At 39.1% G+C, this 17,035-nt stretch overlaps 1 long non-coding RNA gene across 2 annotated transcripts in view; it reads left to right on the forward strand.

The window, feature by feature from the left end:
• LOC105240241 overlaps positions 1-17,035 on the forward strand; it is a 139,206-nt gene that overhangs the window by 66,969 nt on the left and 55,202 nt on the right. Inside the window, exon 4 of one of the 2 annotated variants that reach the window (XR_004626457.1) lies at positions 5,459-5,546. The exons of the other annotated variant lie outside the window; for it this stretch is intronic. This is a non-coding gene — a long non-coding RNA (uncharacterized LOC105240241). The remainder of the gene's footprint in view (positions 1-5,458; positions 5,547-17,035) is intronic. 2 annotated transcript variants of the gene reach the window in all.

Genomic DNA, 17,035 nt, shown 5'->3' on the forward strand with positions numbered 1-17,035 from the left:
CACCCAGGCTTTCTCCACCAAAAAGACACTGAAATCAACAGTTATTGTAGATAGAGCCACATTTTCTCCAAGTGAGACAGCAGAAAACTATATATGGAGCATTTTCCTGGATGGTTTTGGAAATAAAAAATAACTCCTTCCATTTTCTCTAGAGGAGCCCACCCCATCCAGTGACATGGGGTCATTAAACCAAGTTCCCCTTATAGGAGAAGAAACAACCATAGACAGTTCTATTAAGAGGATAACTTGTTTTTCCTGGAGCTATAAGGCACCAGAGGATTATAGGATTCTGGTTTTTAAAATAGCCCTAAGATTTCCTCAGGGCAAGTATTGATTATTTGTGACTTGAAGTCGTAAATCAAGAAAGACAACATGCTTCAGATGTCACTTTAAAAAAATGAGAAGTTAATGCATCTGTAAGATTGACATAGTTCTTTCAGATGTAAGATACAAACACAAGCAACAGCAACATTTATTACCCAATTGAAGAAAACATAAACATGAAAATATTTTATTGTTTTGGTGAAATCTATTTTTAGTGGACTTCTTTTAGGATTTTTTTCCAGCTACCTTCCTTCTCTCATCGTTTCTCATCTTCCGCAGGTATGGGCCCTCCGCGGCCATGTTTGTAGTCCCTAAACCCACATACCTCCATGTCCAGAACCGATGTGATCAGAGGTAGTTACCTGACTCAGTCAGGGCCAACCAGGGCTTCTCTACTGTTGCTGAGTCTGACATGATTTAGGCATCAATGGCATTTTGTCAATTTAGGTGGCATGGCATTTCTTGTCACGTGGACTTGGAATTAGGGAAATCTGTTCTATAAAAACAAATAAAAATGAGGCTGATTCTTGGAAAGGTCAAGATTAAAGACAGAGAAAGGACACTCCTGAGATTCCTGATGGTCCAGGCCTTCGTTTCTGCCCCTTCCCTAAGCCCTTCTACGCTTGAAAACTGTGAGATACTTTCACTCTTACACTGACAGCAGGTTGAGCTGGCTTCTAGTGTTAGGACCAAGAGAGTCTGGAGTAGCATTGGATGATGTTGGCTAGGAAACCCTTCTATCCCAGCTGGCATCCTGCGACACAAATGGTGAACTTAATAACGCCAGATAAATAACCAGAATCGAGAGTGGACCGTCAAATTGAAGGCAGGTCTCAGTGAAGAATTCAAAATTATTCTTTATTGTAAACTCTAGTCAGAGTCCCAGGATCTTAGCTTTGGAATGGATCTCAGAGATTTTCAGTTCATTTGTCCAACCTTTCACATAGAGCAGAAGGCCTCTCTCTTGAATTCCGCAGATGGCCATGTGACCTCTAATTATGTCAGTTGGCTAAATTCAGGGTCTTATACAGACCTAGAAAGATATATATTATTTTGTTTTAAAATTCACATTTCTTTCCCCAGACCCTCTTCCAAATATTTTAAGACAGTTATTGCTCTTAATACTCTCATGGGATTCCTCTTCTCATTCACTTCTAAGGCCATGAGTAGATAATGAAAAATTTTTGCCAGCAGGCATTCCAATTTGGATTCAGAAACGCTGATCAAACTTACTTTTTGCTTCTTAGTTGTGTGTTGATGACTCACACTTCCAATCCCTTAGCTCATACCTTGTGCCCTCTAGACCACTCATAGAAAACTCTGTGTGCTTGGGCTGAAGACATTTTTGGCAGTATGAAAAAGACTCACCTTTGCTTATATCAAAAGAGCCCCACTACTTGGGGCCTCATACAGACTAATGGTGGGGAAAAGAAGAAGAAGGCACCTATGATGGTGTCTCTGCATAATAGATGTTCAACCTATTTAGTTAACCAAGTGAATTACTGGAGACCAAGTCAAAGCTGCTCCATGTATAGAGGATTTGTTTACACCCCTTTACCTTTTGGTTTTCTTTCTTTCTCTCTTCCTTCCTTCCTTCCTTCCTTCCTTCCTTCCTTCCTTCCTTTCTTTCTTTCTTTCTTTCTTTCTTTCTTTCTTTCTTTCTTTCTTTCTTTCTCTTTCTTTCTTTCTTTTTTCTTCCTTTCTTTTTAATATACTTTTTTATTATATTATGTTAGTCACCAGTACATCCCTGGTTTTTGATGTAAAGTTTGATGATTCATTAGTTGTGTATAACACTCAGTGCACCATGCAACACGTGCCCTCCTTACTACCCATCACCAGTCTATCCCATTCCCCCACCCTCCTCCCCTCTGAAGCCCTCAGTTTGTTTCTCAGAGTCCATAGTCTCTCATGCTTCATTCCCCCTTCTGATTATACCCTTTCTTTCTTTGGAAAGAAAGTAACTTTGAAGATGGTGATTAGATTTCTCTCCCCTCACTTCAGAACAATAGCTAATGTAGGGCCTACAAGAACAGTGCCCTTTGTGTTTTGTAGCTAGCTTTAAAGCGTCACAGACCAGCTAGGATTGGAAGTTCTTGGAACTCCAGAGGTGTTGGGCTGTGTCAGACTGATGAATTATGTAAAACCTGTTTTCCCTGAGTATTATTAATCATCCTCAAGCAAATGAAGACATGCTAATTAATTTGTGGTGGTTTTTACCTGCAAATGCCAAAGGAACTAAACCAAATTAAATCTATTCTCTTCAAGACCAGCACCCTGTTAAATACTCTATGACTTATCCAATTCAATTTGAAAGATGTGGTTCTTTGGAAACTTAGTTTGCTTGTGGCTTCAGAATCCTAAAGGCTCCTTCTTGAAAGTGTAGCCCAAAGTTTTATGCATATGACTTGAAAAATGAATGAATGGAATTCATTGCTGTGATTTACAGAGGACTCAGCCTACACCAGACTGTATGAGATAGTTTACCCGTGTTATCTCATGGGTAGGGATTACCAAAGCCCAGAGGTAGGTATTATCATTCTAATTGTACAAATAAGGAAACAGATTTAGAGACTTTATATAAATTTTCAAAGTCATACAAGTAATATTGAGCTAAAATGCAAACTCAGGTCTGTCTGAGTCCATAGTCCATGCTTTTTTGGTTGTATCATCCTTCTCTCAAGGAGACAATCCACTGTGCTCGTGAACTTTTCATCAGCCAGATACCTGTGTGCTGTACATTGTATTGGAGAGTTAGGCCTTCCATCTGATTTCCCCTATTGGAGAAAAGTCTTAGGGAAAAGAGTTTTAAGGTCTTTAAATAATTTTTGTTGGAACAGCATCACATGTAATACCACTCCATTCTTGCTATCAACTCCATGTGTTCTCTCATGCTCCCAAATAGCTCATTTCCTTTTGGTAACAATTTGAATATTATTGCTCAAAAAAGAGATACTTTCCCATCCATGGCCATGAGTTTGCCATGTGAGACATGTTTAATGTGCTGTGAAAGCAGGTTGTCTCTGAACAGCCCAGTAGGGCTCTGGGAGGGCCAAGAGAAAGCAACTAAAGTCAAAGACCCTGCACCAAACACAGATAGTTTGCAAGGCACTGGGAGCCATAGGCTCTTATCTAGTTCAGTGTTCCTGGTTCTAGGAAACAGGGTCCTAGCCCACGTATCTTTGGTCTTTTGGGGGGCTTGGAGCTTCCTTTCATTCATGCATGTTTGGGTGGTTGCTAGCCCTCTTGCAAGGACTCAAGCACACTAGAAGTACTGTTAAGAGGAGAAGCCCTTGGAACACTTTTCTGAAGATGAAGAGATTGTGTAAACTCATGTGCACTCTGCTGCTTCTCAGGATGATATGAAAACCACCTTCACTTCAGTTATTTCATTTGTTTTGTCCTCCCCAAATTCTAGAAACACTACTGCTTTCAATAAAGATTTCAGACTTGGGCACCTCTCCTCTTCACCATTTTTTTTAAAAAAAGATTTTATTTATTTGACAGAGAGAGACAGCTAGTGAGAGAGGAAACACAGCAGGGGGAGTGGGAGAGGACGAAGCAGCCTTCCAGCAGAGGAGCCTGATGTGGGGCTCGATCCCAGAACGCTGGGATCACGCCCTGAGCCGAAAGCAGACGCTTAATGACTGTGCCACCCAGGCACCCCTTCTCTTCACCATTTTAAGCAATAGATATCCCTGTTTTGTCAAAGAGCTAGTGAGACATGCAAGAATATGAACTCCTGAATCTGTCACTGTGTTATGTAAGGCATATTCTTTCTGAGCCATTTCTTTTCTCCTGTGAAATGGGATGATTATGCCTGCCTTAGAGGGTTGTTTTGAATGAAGATTAAACGTGAATGAAATTAGCTCAGAGTTTGGCATACAGAAGATGCTAAAGAATGTTTATTTCTTTTGCTAAAATGAAGACCATTGATTTTTATTTCTAAGAGTCTCTAGAGCCCTCCCTTATCATTCCTACATACATATATACATACACACCACTTTCATATGTTTTCCAGGCACACATTTCAATATTAGGTGGTAGTGCTTGCATGTTGCAGTTGGCATTAATAAGTTAAAATTTTCCTCCACAATGAAGAACAAGAGAATATGAATTAAAATTGCATTGTATATTGCTCAGTTTTTTCCTGACTCCTATTTAGAACCTGCTTGTATGCCCACATACACATGCACATACTGCTTCCTTACATTCTATGCTCCTCCTTCCTTTTCAGATGTCCTCACTGCACATATTTTTCACTGTTGGATCTACTTCTGCTGGAACCAGAAATAGTGAAAGTGTCCACTCTGAAGTGGCACAGGAATGCAGGTGTTGGGTGGCATTGTCAAACACTCATGAAAAAAAATGAGAAAAATGCTTCTGTCTCATGGGCTAGCCAAATGGGAATGTGGCAGGGTTGGTGGGAGAAGAATGACAAAGGAAAAAAAAATATTGTTGCTTTCTCCAGAAGAAAGGAGGTGGGTTGCAATGGGTGACTCTTTCTTTCCCTAGAGACTGGATTGAGTATGTCATCTGTCTTGGAAAGAAAATGAAACAAATCCCTCTGAATTTTACCAGTCTTCATGGGGAGAGGGTACTAAACTCCCTCACTTTTTGCTAACCACTTTCCAGAGGTTTCTCTTCTTGGTGAAATAATCTCTTTTTGAAGCCAGTTCTAAAATTCAAGCTTTTGTTCTATCTTTTTTTCCTAACCATTATTTCATCAGTTCTACATGCCCCTGGCTTGAAAGCATCTGGTAATGCCAACCAGATTCTCTGTGTGTGAGTGAGGTGCTCACCTGACAACAGAAGACAGCCCAAAAGATTCCTGTCTCATGATATTCCCACCCTTATGCAGTTGTCTCTCACAGTGTGCTGTGGTTGAACTTTGTATCCAACAAAATATGGCAGAGTGATGGTATATCATTTCTGATATTAGAAAATAAGAGATGCTGCAGTTTCCATTCTGGCCACACTCATTCTCTCTTGGATCATTTGCTCTGGGGGGAACAGCTGCCATGTTTTGAGGATCTTCTGAAAGCTCTGTGGAGAAGCCAGTGTGGTGAGGAGCTGAGGCCTCTGGCCTGCAGCCATATGAATCAGCCTTCTTGATACTTGCTGTATCTTTCAGCCCCAATCAAGCTTTCAGATGACTTCAGCAGCCCCTGCTGGTAGCTTCACAGTCATCTCATGAGAGACCCTGAACCAGAATCATCCAGGTAAGCCAATTCCAGATTCCTGACTCTCAGAAACTATGAGAAAATAAATGTTTGTTGTTTTTAAACCACTGTCAAAACCTGAGAAAGATCTGAGATCTTACCCTATTTGAAAGCTAACAAATTAGTCTACCACAGTTTTATGGACACTAGTAGAAGTCATTGGACTCCTGAGTCAGAGACAAAAGACTTGCATATTTATAGCAAAGCAGTCAGTGTGAGCACATGTTTGCATTGTTTCCTCTCACTCCCTAAGTCCTATGGGGGGTGAGGCAGCCATAGGCATGTAGGTACTGAATACACAGTGGGTTTGCCTCACAGCTGAGGGACCCTCAGCTTAGAAAACCCCAATCTTTTATAAGAGGGCTTCAAGAAAATCTGCTCAAGCTTTACCCTGAAGAGCTATGTTATTTTTATTATATTGTACAGCAGACAATTCTGGCCTCTGGCCCAGGGGGATACACTGTCTCCTTCTTCCAAGGTTGTTTGCTGTACAAATATCCTGGAAAAGAGAATCTGGACCAAAAGCTGTCAGTGCTTCTGCTCACAAGAAACACAAGGGGCCTAATGGAGACTTGTCTGCCAACAGCCACAGAATTTGGGATAATTTTCTGTGCAGCAGTAGGTAACTAATGTAATGGGGACACCTGTATCTGAATCTCACCTGTCAGAGTCACTGCACTGATGGCATGTGTGGTGGAGTTGTGTCTGTGGACAGACAATAAGTATAGGGTCTTTGACTTTAGTAACACGTGAAGGTGCAAGGAAGGTACAAAATGCTGGTTTGGAAGATGACAAAGAGTGAGAAGAGGAAAGAGAGATGTAGGGAAGTGGTCAACAGATGGAATTGACTGGATTCGACATACTTAGCTTTCTCTAGAAACAAAAGTTTACCAAGGGAATAGTTAGATTTGTTAAAGGGGAGAATTCATTACTTAGGATCTTGCTCTGTTAAAAAATCTCTTTTCATCTTTACTGGTAAACTTCCTTTTTGCAAAACATGGGGATATTTTTTATTGTTATTTTTTACACTTTTCCTCTCTAGTGAAGGAAAATGAGTTATAGTTAATGTTGAGCCAATCCATAGAGAATCAGACTTAGATAATTATCTTTGAAAGATACAAGAAAGAAATTACTTAAAAGATTCTTTTTCGTTCATTTGTTTTATTCTATGAAAATGAGGGATCAAATAAGTTATCTTGGGTTTTCTGCCTTTAAGCAATATCTTCATTTTCCTCATGAAATCAGAGGAGACAAAGAATTGTGAGTGGTTTTAATTTTAAATAATATTTAGTCTTATGTTTCATTCAGTTTTAGAAATATAAAGTTTTAGGAATATTAAATGACATCCTTCATGGAGTATCCAAATGTGTGAATGAGCTTCTAGCGGCCCATAAGAAAGAGGACCTAAGATACTCAATAGATGTTACTACTCCAGGCTTCTCCCAGGTACCTACTGATTGGACAGGGCCCAAGGATGTTTTATTAGTTCTGCAGTACATAATTCTATAGCTAATTGTGCAGATTTTCATCAGGATCCTCTATACAGGTATCCAGGGCAAGTTATATGTTTGATTATCACTTGGAAATTTTAAAGTGTAGGTTAAATGCCAGTTCTTTAATCTAATTGAAGTCTTAGTTTCTTCATCTTTTACATGAGAACCACAATATTTATCTCTCAATGCTTTTGTGAAGTTTAAAGTGCTAAAGTAGACAAAGGGTTTATTATTGTGTTTGGATTATAATAAATGCTCAATAAATTAAGGCTAGTATTATTAATCTAGAGATATATTTTTAAAATATTTTATTTATTTATTTGTCAGAGAGAGAGAGAACCAGTGCAAACACAAGTAGGAGGAGCAGTGGGCAGAGGGAGAAGCAGGCTTCCTGCTGGGAGCCTGATGTGGGGCTCCATCCCAGGACCCTCAGATCATGACCTGAGCTGAAGGCAGGTGTCCCTTAATCTAGAGATATTAAAAATGCTCCACCATGGGTTACATTATGTCATTCCAAATGCAGTACAGTCCTCTTAGATGACAACTGTCTCTATCATGTCCTATTTGATTATATTACAGGTCAGTTCATAGTTCTCATTTGTACAAAAGTCTCATTTATATGATGTTAGCTATGTGCTTCCCTTCCCTGGCATATGGTAAAATCTCTCAATAAGTGTTGGCTTTTTGATACTATCAAAATAATAAATCCCACCCACTGACCAAACTTAGCAAAGCCTGGCTATTCTCAAAGCATATTGATTTTAACTTTTTCTTAAACAGGAAGGCTGTTAACAGAAAATTTCCCTAGAGACTAGAATTCCTAATGAGTTCAACCTGTTTTGTTTCTAAAACCCGAAAACTTGGTCCAACAGAAGGCCAGGACTGTGAGTTATCCTGCAGGTGTGAGGAGGAATGTAGTGCTCAAAAGAGTCTCTGCTCTTTTGCTGAGATCTTCCCAGTGGGTCCCTAGTAGTGTGGCCAGAGGCATCATTACTCACACACACTATTCCCAGGGGTTGTCACAGTCTGGAGAAAATCATCTTGCAGTTCTGGCAATGAGAACAGGCCTTCATATCCCAGGGACCTCGGGGTGTTGGGTCTGAGACTGAGGGTGAGAGATGCTGTGGCCCAGCCACATTCTCTTGGCACCTACCATTCCCAAGCATGCCTACTCTATGGCTTCTGCTGCTGGGACTTGCAAATCTTTGCTTAGGGCTCTCTCTGGCCATGAGAGCCCTGTCAGTCCAAATCTGGGGAAGACTGGACGTATGGGGAAGTTAGCCCTTAGGACTAAGGACTTGATGGATAAATGCCAAGCTCCTTTGCCCCTCAGGTGGGAAAACTCCAGGATGTCCTCTGCATTGTCTTCCAAAGTTTCCCCAAGCGAGTGAGGCCCCACTTGCTCATAGTGGTGCTGTGCTTGGTAATATTCTTTTTCTCTGCTTCCTTCTCTCTCCTCTTTCACTTCTCTATTTTCTACAGTGTTTGCTAGGATCATCTCCCAGAAAAACTCAAATCCTCGTCTCAGAGGAACCTAGCCTAAAGTAAAGGATCCACTCCCATTGCTTCACATTCTCCATTAGCAACTATAACTTGCCCTGTAGGGGCTCATTCTCCAGAATCCCCTTTCTCTGTATCTCATAGGAAGGAAGGAAAGAAAGAGGGGGCTTAATGTCCTAACCATGCACTATGTGGGTGGCTTTAAATCCTTTATCTCATTTATATCTCATTTCGGTGCTATAATGTAGTATTTCCATTTTCCAGGTAATGAAACTGAGGCCAGAGGATTAAGTATTTTGACTGAGGTAATACAGTTTCTAGACAGGAGAGATAAGACTTGATCCCAGGTTTTCTGACTTTTTGTCTAAAATGTTCTTGTTTCCAGTTTATTTCTAAAGCTAAGAACTGGTCAGTGGTCCATGTTATACATTTTTAAAAGAAGCATAAATCATATCAGATCACTCCAAAGTTTTCATGTAACAAGTAGAATAAAATCTAACTCCATTGTATGGCCTGCTTAATCTGATTCCTACTTATTTCTCTAATTTCAACTTGTACCACTTGTCCTTCCCTATTGCTGTTCTGGCCAAACTGACCTTCCCGGTGTTCCATGCGTGCACCAAGCTCAACCTATATGTGGCCTTTGTCCTTGCTGTTTCCTCATCCTGGAATGTTCTTTAGATCTCTGTAAGGCTACTTCCTTGTCAGCATTCTAGTATTTGTGAATGTGACTTCCTCAGAGAAGTCCCAGACCATTGTAGCCACCTGCTTCCTGCTTCCCTGTCCTGGCCTTGCCCCAGGCATTCTCTATCCATTTAAAAAAAATTATATTTAATGCACTTATTTCCTTGCTTGTGTCCTAACCCTACTGGCATGTAAGCTGATCAAGGGCAGGGACCTCTTGTCTTGTTCATTACCATTTTCCCTGGGTCCTAGAACAGTGCCTGGCACAATTTTTGTCCATTGAATACATAAATAAATGAAGGTAAGTCAGTAAAGAAGGAAAATTCTGAGCATGTATGAGAAAGGACCTTAAAACAATTTTGTGAAAAACTAAGATTTATTTACCCAGCTCTTTGTAATCAGCAGAATTAATATAACTTGAAAGCAAATGCATCTTGCTGACATTTTGGAACCTGTATGCATGCATTAATACCAATCAATTTAAGTGTGTGTTTCACAGCATGCCATTCAGGTGAGAAATGCTGGAAAGGGAGAAGGTGGACAGCTTCTTAGCTTCCTTTTTTCTGGCACATTTAACATCATTCCAGTAAACTGAGCTCTGGGTTTAATTAAAGATTATTCGGGGTGTGGAGTAGTAGTGGTATGGACAAAGTCTTAATAGTCTCTTACATGTGGACTTTAGTTTAAAAACAAAGGTATTATTGTGGTTAAAAGGTCCACAGTTTAAGTCTTCCAAAATGTAGTGGTTTTTTATCTCTTTTATTTTGATATTGGTAGCTTTGATCAATGAGCTTGTTAGGGGAAGTAAGAGGTAGAAAATGATACACCTATGCTCATGTATTTGTTTTAATAACATTGCTTGCTTTTCCTGATTATGAGATTTATCTATATTCATTAGAAAATTTTGAAAGTAAAGATAATGTAAAGAAGAAAGTAAAAATTATCCACAAGTTGGTTCAACAATGACTGCTAACATTTTGATGTGCTTCATTCCAGTTGTTTTTCTAGAATTATGGATATCTATGTGTACTATAGTTCTTTAATTCTGAGATACACTATCTGTTATAAAATGCAATTTGGTTTAGTTACTGTATTTCAAGAAAAATAATGATACATTTCTTTTTTTACTTAAAAATTGGCAATTACATGCCATTTTCTTCTCACAAAATTGAGACCAAGTTTCCTTCTCATTCTGAGTCTAAAGTTAATTTAAAATCACTTTCGGCCAACCGTGGCTGTGCAGATCATCCCTATTATGTGCTGCTTCCCATTATATGTGCTTCAAATGTTGACCCCTATGACATCTTTATCTACAGTCTAATGTCAAAATATATTTAAAAATAATGGGATTTATCTGCATTTCCTATTTGGTTAAACTCATAATTTTTTCTTTATTGAATTACACATCACAAGTTTCTCTTGAAATTCAGCCAGAAGCTTTCACTCATGGATTTTCAGTGCCCAAATAATAGTCCTTCATAATGCACAAATCAGTCACACTAAATTCTCCTAGCTTTAAAGATTGCATGATATATTTGGAGAGACCGGGCACTGTTCCCATATGTATTGCAAGAAATGACAAGTATGTCACAATTTAATCTATTTGGCAGCTTATAAGTTCTTTTTGATATAAATTATTAAATGCATCCTAATTGTAAAAAATATCAAGCTGTGAAAAAACATGCACCATAGAATCAAAGATGTATGGTATATCTGTAACAATACGAATGTCTTTATTTCAGCATGGTGGTTTTCAACTCTGCTGCACATGGGTATTAAAAATAGATCTATGCCAAAATCACACCCTCAGACTCTCCAGAGAGGCCCAGGGAGTGATATTTATTTTAAAAGCCACACACACAAAATGCCACTTCTCAGAAATTCCAAGGAGTAGCCAGGATTGAGAACCACCATTTTAATAGCTGATAAACCAAGATTATTCTTAGGGTAGGAACTGTCCTTATTTGGGAATACCTTGATAAGCAGCCTGGGATAGGAGGCAGGACCCAGAGAGGACTGTTGTCTAGCACCTTGGCTACAAAGTAGACAGTTAGTGACTTGCATGGAAAATGATAGAATTTATTTTATTGTTCTTGAAGGAGGAGAGGTAGAGAGAAGAGAAAGTGAGGAAAGACGGGCCCGAGAAATGTGTAGCTTGGTGATCTAACAGGCAAATAGCCAGGGGGCTGGCTAAAAACAATTTTTTAAAAATGGTAATACTTCATGTTCAATTTGAAATGGTTTGGATATTGTTAAATGAACTTCTCCATCTTCCAAATGCTTAATTTTATTATACTCTTGAATGCTTTGTGTACATTTTTTTTCACCATTGGTGGAAATTTAAGAAGGAGCTAAGGTAAAAGCTTAAACTCTGGGTTGATGCAGGACAGAGTAGAGTAGAATTCTGGAGTTGAGGTGACTGAATCTGTCACCCTTCAGGAAATCTTAGACGGGATTTTGCTTTTTCATAGGGCATGGACTTAATTGTTTAAACCAACTTCGTTCAATATGTAAGTCGGGGGAATCTTCACTTGGCATGCAATTCAATGCACACAAACATGCCCCTATATCTCTGCATTCATACTTTACAGTGAATTGGATCATACTGCATACCCAGTTTTGTATCCTGATTTCTTTATGTAATATATTGTCATAAACATTTCCCATATCATTAATAATTCTGAGAGAGTTTGAATTTTAATTAATACTCCATCTTATAATCATACTATGATTTATTTAAACATTATGTGAAGAGATACAGTGTGGGATAATGTAAGAATTAAGATTCTGCAGCCAGATGCTCTGTCCTTACTATACCAGCTATGTTGCTTGGGCGGGCATCCCCACACTACTGCCCCCATTGCTGACCCAATATTATCCTTCACAAAAGGTTTTGTAGTTTCAATGGCTACAAATTGTGCACAATTGTTTTAAATTTGTTTCTTTGATAATTAGTGAGTTTGAACACCACTTCACCCACTATTAGCATCTTACCAATTTATTCTCAGATCCATTTTTCTGGATTAGAATGTTGATTTGATGGATATATGTTCATGTTGCTCTGTTGACAATGAAAAGTTATGAATCATTGGAGAGAGGGGTGCCTGGGTGATGCAGTCCTTAAGCATCTGCCTTGGGCTCAGGGCGTGATCCTGGCATTCTGGGATCGAGCCCCACATCAGGCTCCTCTGCTGGGAGCCTGCTTCTTCCCCTCCCACTCCCCCTGCTTGTGTTCCCTCTCTCCCGCTGGCTGTCTCTATCTCTGTCAAATAAATAAATAAAATCTTTAAAAAAAATGAATCATTGGAGAGAAAGCTTATCTGCCTCAAAGAAATGATGTTGGTTTGCCAAATAAATTACATACCTACTTTTCTGAGAGCAGATATTCCAAAGTTACTTACAAGTGAGATCAAACCTACTTGAAGCTATCTTGATGAAAAATCTAGCCAAGAATAAGGTAGAGATATACTTGTGAGAAGAAAAGCAGAAAACCAGTGACATGCCAGTTGCTCAGAGGGTCATGTTAGGATCTTATTAGGGAGTCATTTAGAATAACAGCATCATCAGCTTCAAATTAGTGATGAGCACAGAACAGGAGGTGCTGGGTACCCAACCTGCCAAACAGTCTGGCCAAGTTTACTGGGCTGTGTGTGGAAACCATAGAAAAATAACTTATACTCAGTTTAATGGCTGCTTCTCAGCAGATCATTTCATTAACAAAATTGTCATAACAATTATAATTGATGTATTTCTGAGTGGAGGAGGGAAGAGTTTATTAAAAAGAAAAGGTTATGCTTCTCACTTTCACTCTTTAAAAGAAACGCAAGATGATATTTTCTAAGTGCTTTGAAAGGTCTTTTACAGAGAAGGTTTGCTGGTCGCTGGCCATCCCAAGATAGCTGTACTCATGTCTGGCTGCAGAATATTCCTGTGGCCCTCTCCCATCTCTCTGTCCTTGAGGCACCTGTTCACCCACACCATGTCTGCAGAGGTGTCCTGATGAGAAAGGGTCACATTTGGTGCTTCTGTGAGCCTGAGAATGAGAAAAGATTGAGAGGAAAATGGGAATTTACAGCTACATTTAGGCGAGAGAGAGCAATGGAGGAGGGCAATCTGAGGATGGGGAATTTATGAGATGTTAGAAGGAAAATCCTCTCTGACTTAGCTGGCCAGGCAGCCAGAGCTGCGAGCTAAAGGAGGAAAAGATGGTGAATGGACTTTCAGTTCAAAAGGGAGGGCTGAGGCAGAATGGGAACTTTTTTAAGAGGAGGTGGATGGTCCCAGAGAGACCCAGATACCATTTGACTCTGTTAAAGATACTTGGAGAATATAGATTATACTTAAAAATAGTCAAGCTGTACAGGTCAGGCTTCGGCTCAGGGGAGAGGAAAGAGAAGGGCCATGGCAGAGATCAACAGTCTTCGAAACAAATGCTTTCCTCCCAGACAAAAAGCATGATCAGAGAATAAGAAATAAGGAACTGCAAAGGATGGAACTTCTGAAAGGGAAGAACTGGAGGAATAAGGGGGATGAGTTAGCAAAGCCACAGCATCGAGCAAGAAGTCTGGAGATGGGGGTTGCAGCTCTGCTCTATTGGGGTTTAACAAAAATAATTTATTTTTATTTTGAAATCTTTCAAACCTACAGGAAAGACCCCTTCCTTTCTGTTTATACACTTTCACTTTTGACAAAGTATCCAAAAGAAGGTTACAGCCATTATACAATTTACCTCTAAATATATCAGCATGTACATCCCGGGTACAGGACCAGTTTCTATGAAACCACAGCCCTATCACTGCACCTGAGGAAAAAACACTAATCAATACCATTTTTAACAGGGTCCAAGCTCAGATTTCCCCAACTGTCCCTAAAATGTCTTGTAGCTCTTTCTCCCCATCCCCCCAAATCCAGGATCCAGTCAGGGTTCACCATAGCATCTAGCTGTACTGTCTTTTTTATTTTTCAGTCTCCCACAGTATAAGAGGGTTCATTACCTTCCTCTGGTTTGTTGTTGTTGCTATTGTTGTTGCTTTCCTTGTTTCTTAAAGTCAGGCTTACTGAGGTATAATTTACGTAATGATCGAAGCATTTTACAAGTTTACTCCTTGTGGTGTACAGCTCTATGAGTTTTGACAAACACGTACATTTATGTTACTACCACCACAGTCTAGATAAAGAATGGCTTCATTCCCTCCAAAATTCCTTCCTGTCCTTTTGCTGTCAGCTCCTCCCCTCCAAGTCCCTGACAACTATTCATCTGTTTTTTTGTTCCTATCATTTTGCCTTTGCCAGAATTGTGACCATCTTAGATCTCCTTTGTAAAGATTCATTTTTTTCCTTTGTAAAGAATAAATGAATTTGGATAGGAGGTTACTTTGAGTTCGTGTGAATGTTTTGTTCTCCAAGAAACTTTCGTTCTATTCACTTTAACATTTACTGATAATTTTGCCCGAATCAGTTCTTATATTGGGTTTCAGAGTGGTGATTTTACATTTTATCATTTGTTCCTCATTTTTTAGGTGGTATTCTTCCTTAGACAGGAGTTTTTATCTCTTTTCCCCCTCCACTTTATTTTGAATCTTATGAAGGACTTATATTTTTCCATATGTTTTAATTCATTACTATCATTGTTCTTTTTAGACGATCAATTATGACCAGTGGCTGTCCCCTTGGGCCAGCTTCCAGCCTCACTAATTTTTAAAAGTACTTCCTTACTTTTTAGTACAAGAGGTTCCAGGAAAATCTTGTATTTTACCTGTCTCAGACCTGGAATCAGCCACTTCTCCTAGGAGTACTGGTGACTTTTTCCTAGAGAATACTACAAGAGCTGAGCCCTCATTGTGCCTCATCGCTATTGAGATTTATTTCTCCTAGTGCCTTTTCAGTGTAGAGTTAGGATTATTTTTTTGTTGATATGTCAAATTCAAAATCAAATAGACCCTTACCAGCTCCTATTTTATACTTTTTTCTCTTTCCCTTCTTTAAGCAAATACCCTAGTTCCAACATAATAAATATATTTTCTAATTTTCTTTATTCTAGAAAACACAAAATGATTTCAGAATTGCAATATCATTCCACTATCAAGAGTAGCCCTACTAAGTATGATTTAAGGCTTCATTACATTTTCTTTGTCTTTAGGGAACACCCAGCATAAGAGCTCTTCTTCTAGACGGCTCAGGTTCTAGATTGTACTGAGTTTATAAGCAGGATAGGACTGGTGAGGACCTCCAGTTCTTCTCAGATAGGTAGAGAAGGATCTGTAATTGATTTTATAAATTATCTGTAAATGATTCATTGAAATATATATTTTTTCAATATTCTGATCAAGTTTTATACTCCAATAAGGCGAATATAATTTGAGACGTTAGTTGCCTATTAATGTTTCTTGTTTTAGAGATTACTTTGATATTAGTATAGCAACACCAGGTTTTATTTTTGCATCCTTTTACTATTAAACTTTCTAACTCTGGCTATTTAATGTGTCTCCTATAAGTGATGGATACATCTAAGCTTTGGTGGTGGTGATGATTTCATGGGTATATACTTATCTCCAAACTCGTCAAGTTGTATAGATTAAATATGTAGAGCTTCTTACATGCCAATAATACCTCAATTAAGTGGCTTAGAAAATGTGTCTTCTATAAGTGGCTTATATATTTTTAAAAAGATTAATTAATTAATTTGAGAGAGAGAAAGAGCGTGTGCAAGTGCGCATGGTGGGGAGGAGCAAGGGGTGGGAGGGAAAGGATCTCTAGCAGATTCACGCTGAGCAGAGCTGGGCAGGGTGCTCTCTCTCATGACCTTGAGATCTTGACCTGAGCCAAAGCCAAGAGTTGCATGCTTAACTGACTGAGCCCCCCAAGTGCCCCAGTATATAGTTATTTTTTAAATCTATTTCCCTCAATCTTTAACCTTTAAGGGTTTAATTCATTTCCATTTAATGCAAATACATTTGAGCTTAAATCTATCATTTGACTATTTTCTGTCTGTTCAACTGGCTCTAATGTTTTGTTATGGCTGTTTCTGTTGTTTTTTTCTCTTGTCTTTGTTGTGTTGATGTAATGTCTCCTGCGATGCCTAGTTTTTCAGTTGATGTCAGCCATGAATAAAAATTGTAGAGATAATTTGAGGCTCTGAATGATGTTATATTTCTCCAGAGAATTACTTTTGTTTCTGGTAGCAGTTAAAATAGGGACAAATCACCTTACCATAACCAGGAAATGAGCTGATCCAAAGCTGGGCTTTGGTCTTACAAGTGCTGCTTTATTTTTGGTTCACCTTTACTTCAAGGGTATATACCTTGGGGACCCCAAATTAAAACTTAGGTTTTACCAGGACCTCTCTCTTTTTGGTGGATCCTGAACTCCAATTTTTTGCATTCGTAGCTCTTTGAAATGGCTCTGCCTCTCAGCCTCTCAAATGCAGCTTTCAAATCAACAAATGACTTAAGGTGAAAACTGGTGTCAAGTGTTGGACTCACCCTCCTTTGTCTCTTCACTTCCCTTTTACTGAATTGATTCTGCAGTTCTCTGATGTCTTACATTGTTAATATCTCCATGTCCAAATTTTTCAGCTGGAGAGAGAGAGAGAGAGAGGGAGAGAGAGAGAGAGGGAGAGAGAGAGAGGTGGAGTGTTGATCTGCAACAAGCTATTAATTTTATTACGGACTAATTATCCAATTTCAGGAATGGAGTGTAAAGTGAGTTTTTTCTTCCACGTAAGTCGTTTGTCATACAGTTGGATGTTTGGCCTGAGAGTATTTTCTTAGCTTTAGGCTCTCTTCATCTTATATGACAATGTTCACTTTTTTT

The sequence above is a fragment of the Ailuropoda melanoleuca genome, chromosome 7, assembly GCF_002007445.2.
Source record: "Ailuropoda melanoleuca isolate Jingjing chromosome 7, ASM200744v2, whole genome shotgun sequence".
Lineage (NCBI taxonomy): Eukaryota > Metazoa > Chordata > Mammalia > Carnivora > Ursidae > Ailuropoda > Ailuropoda melanoleuca.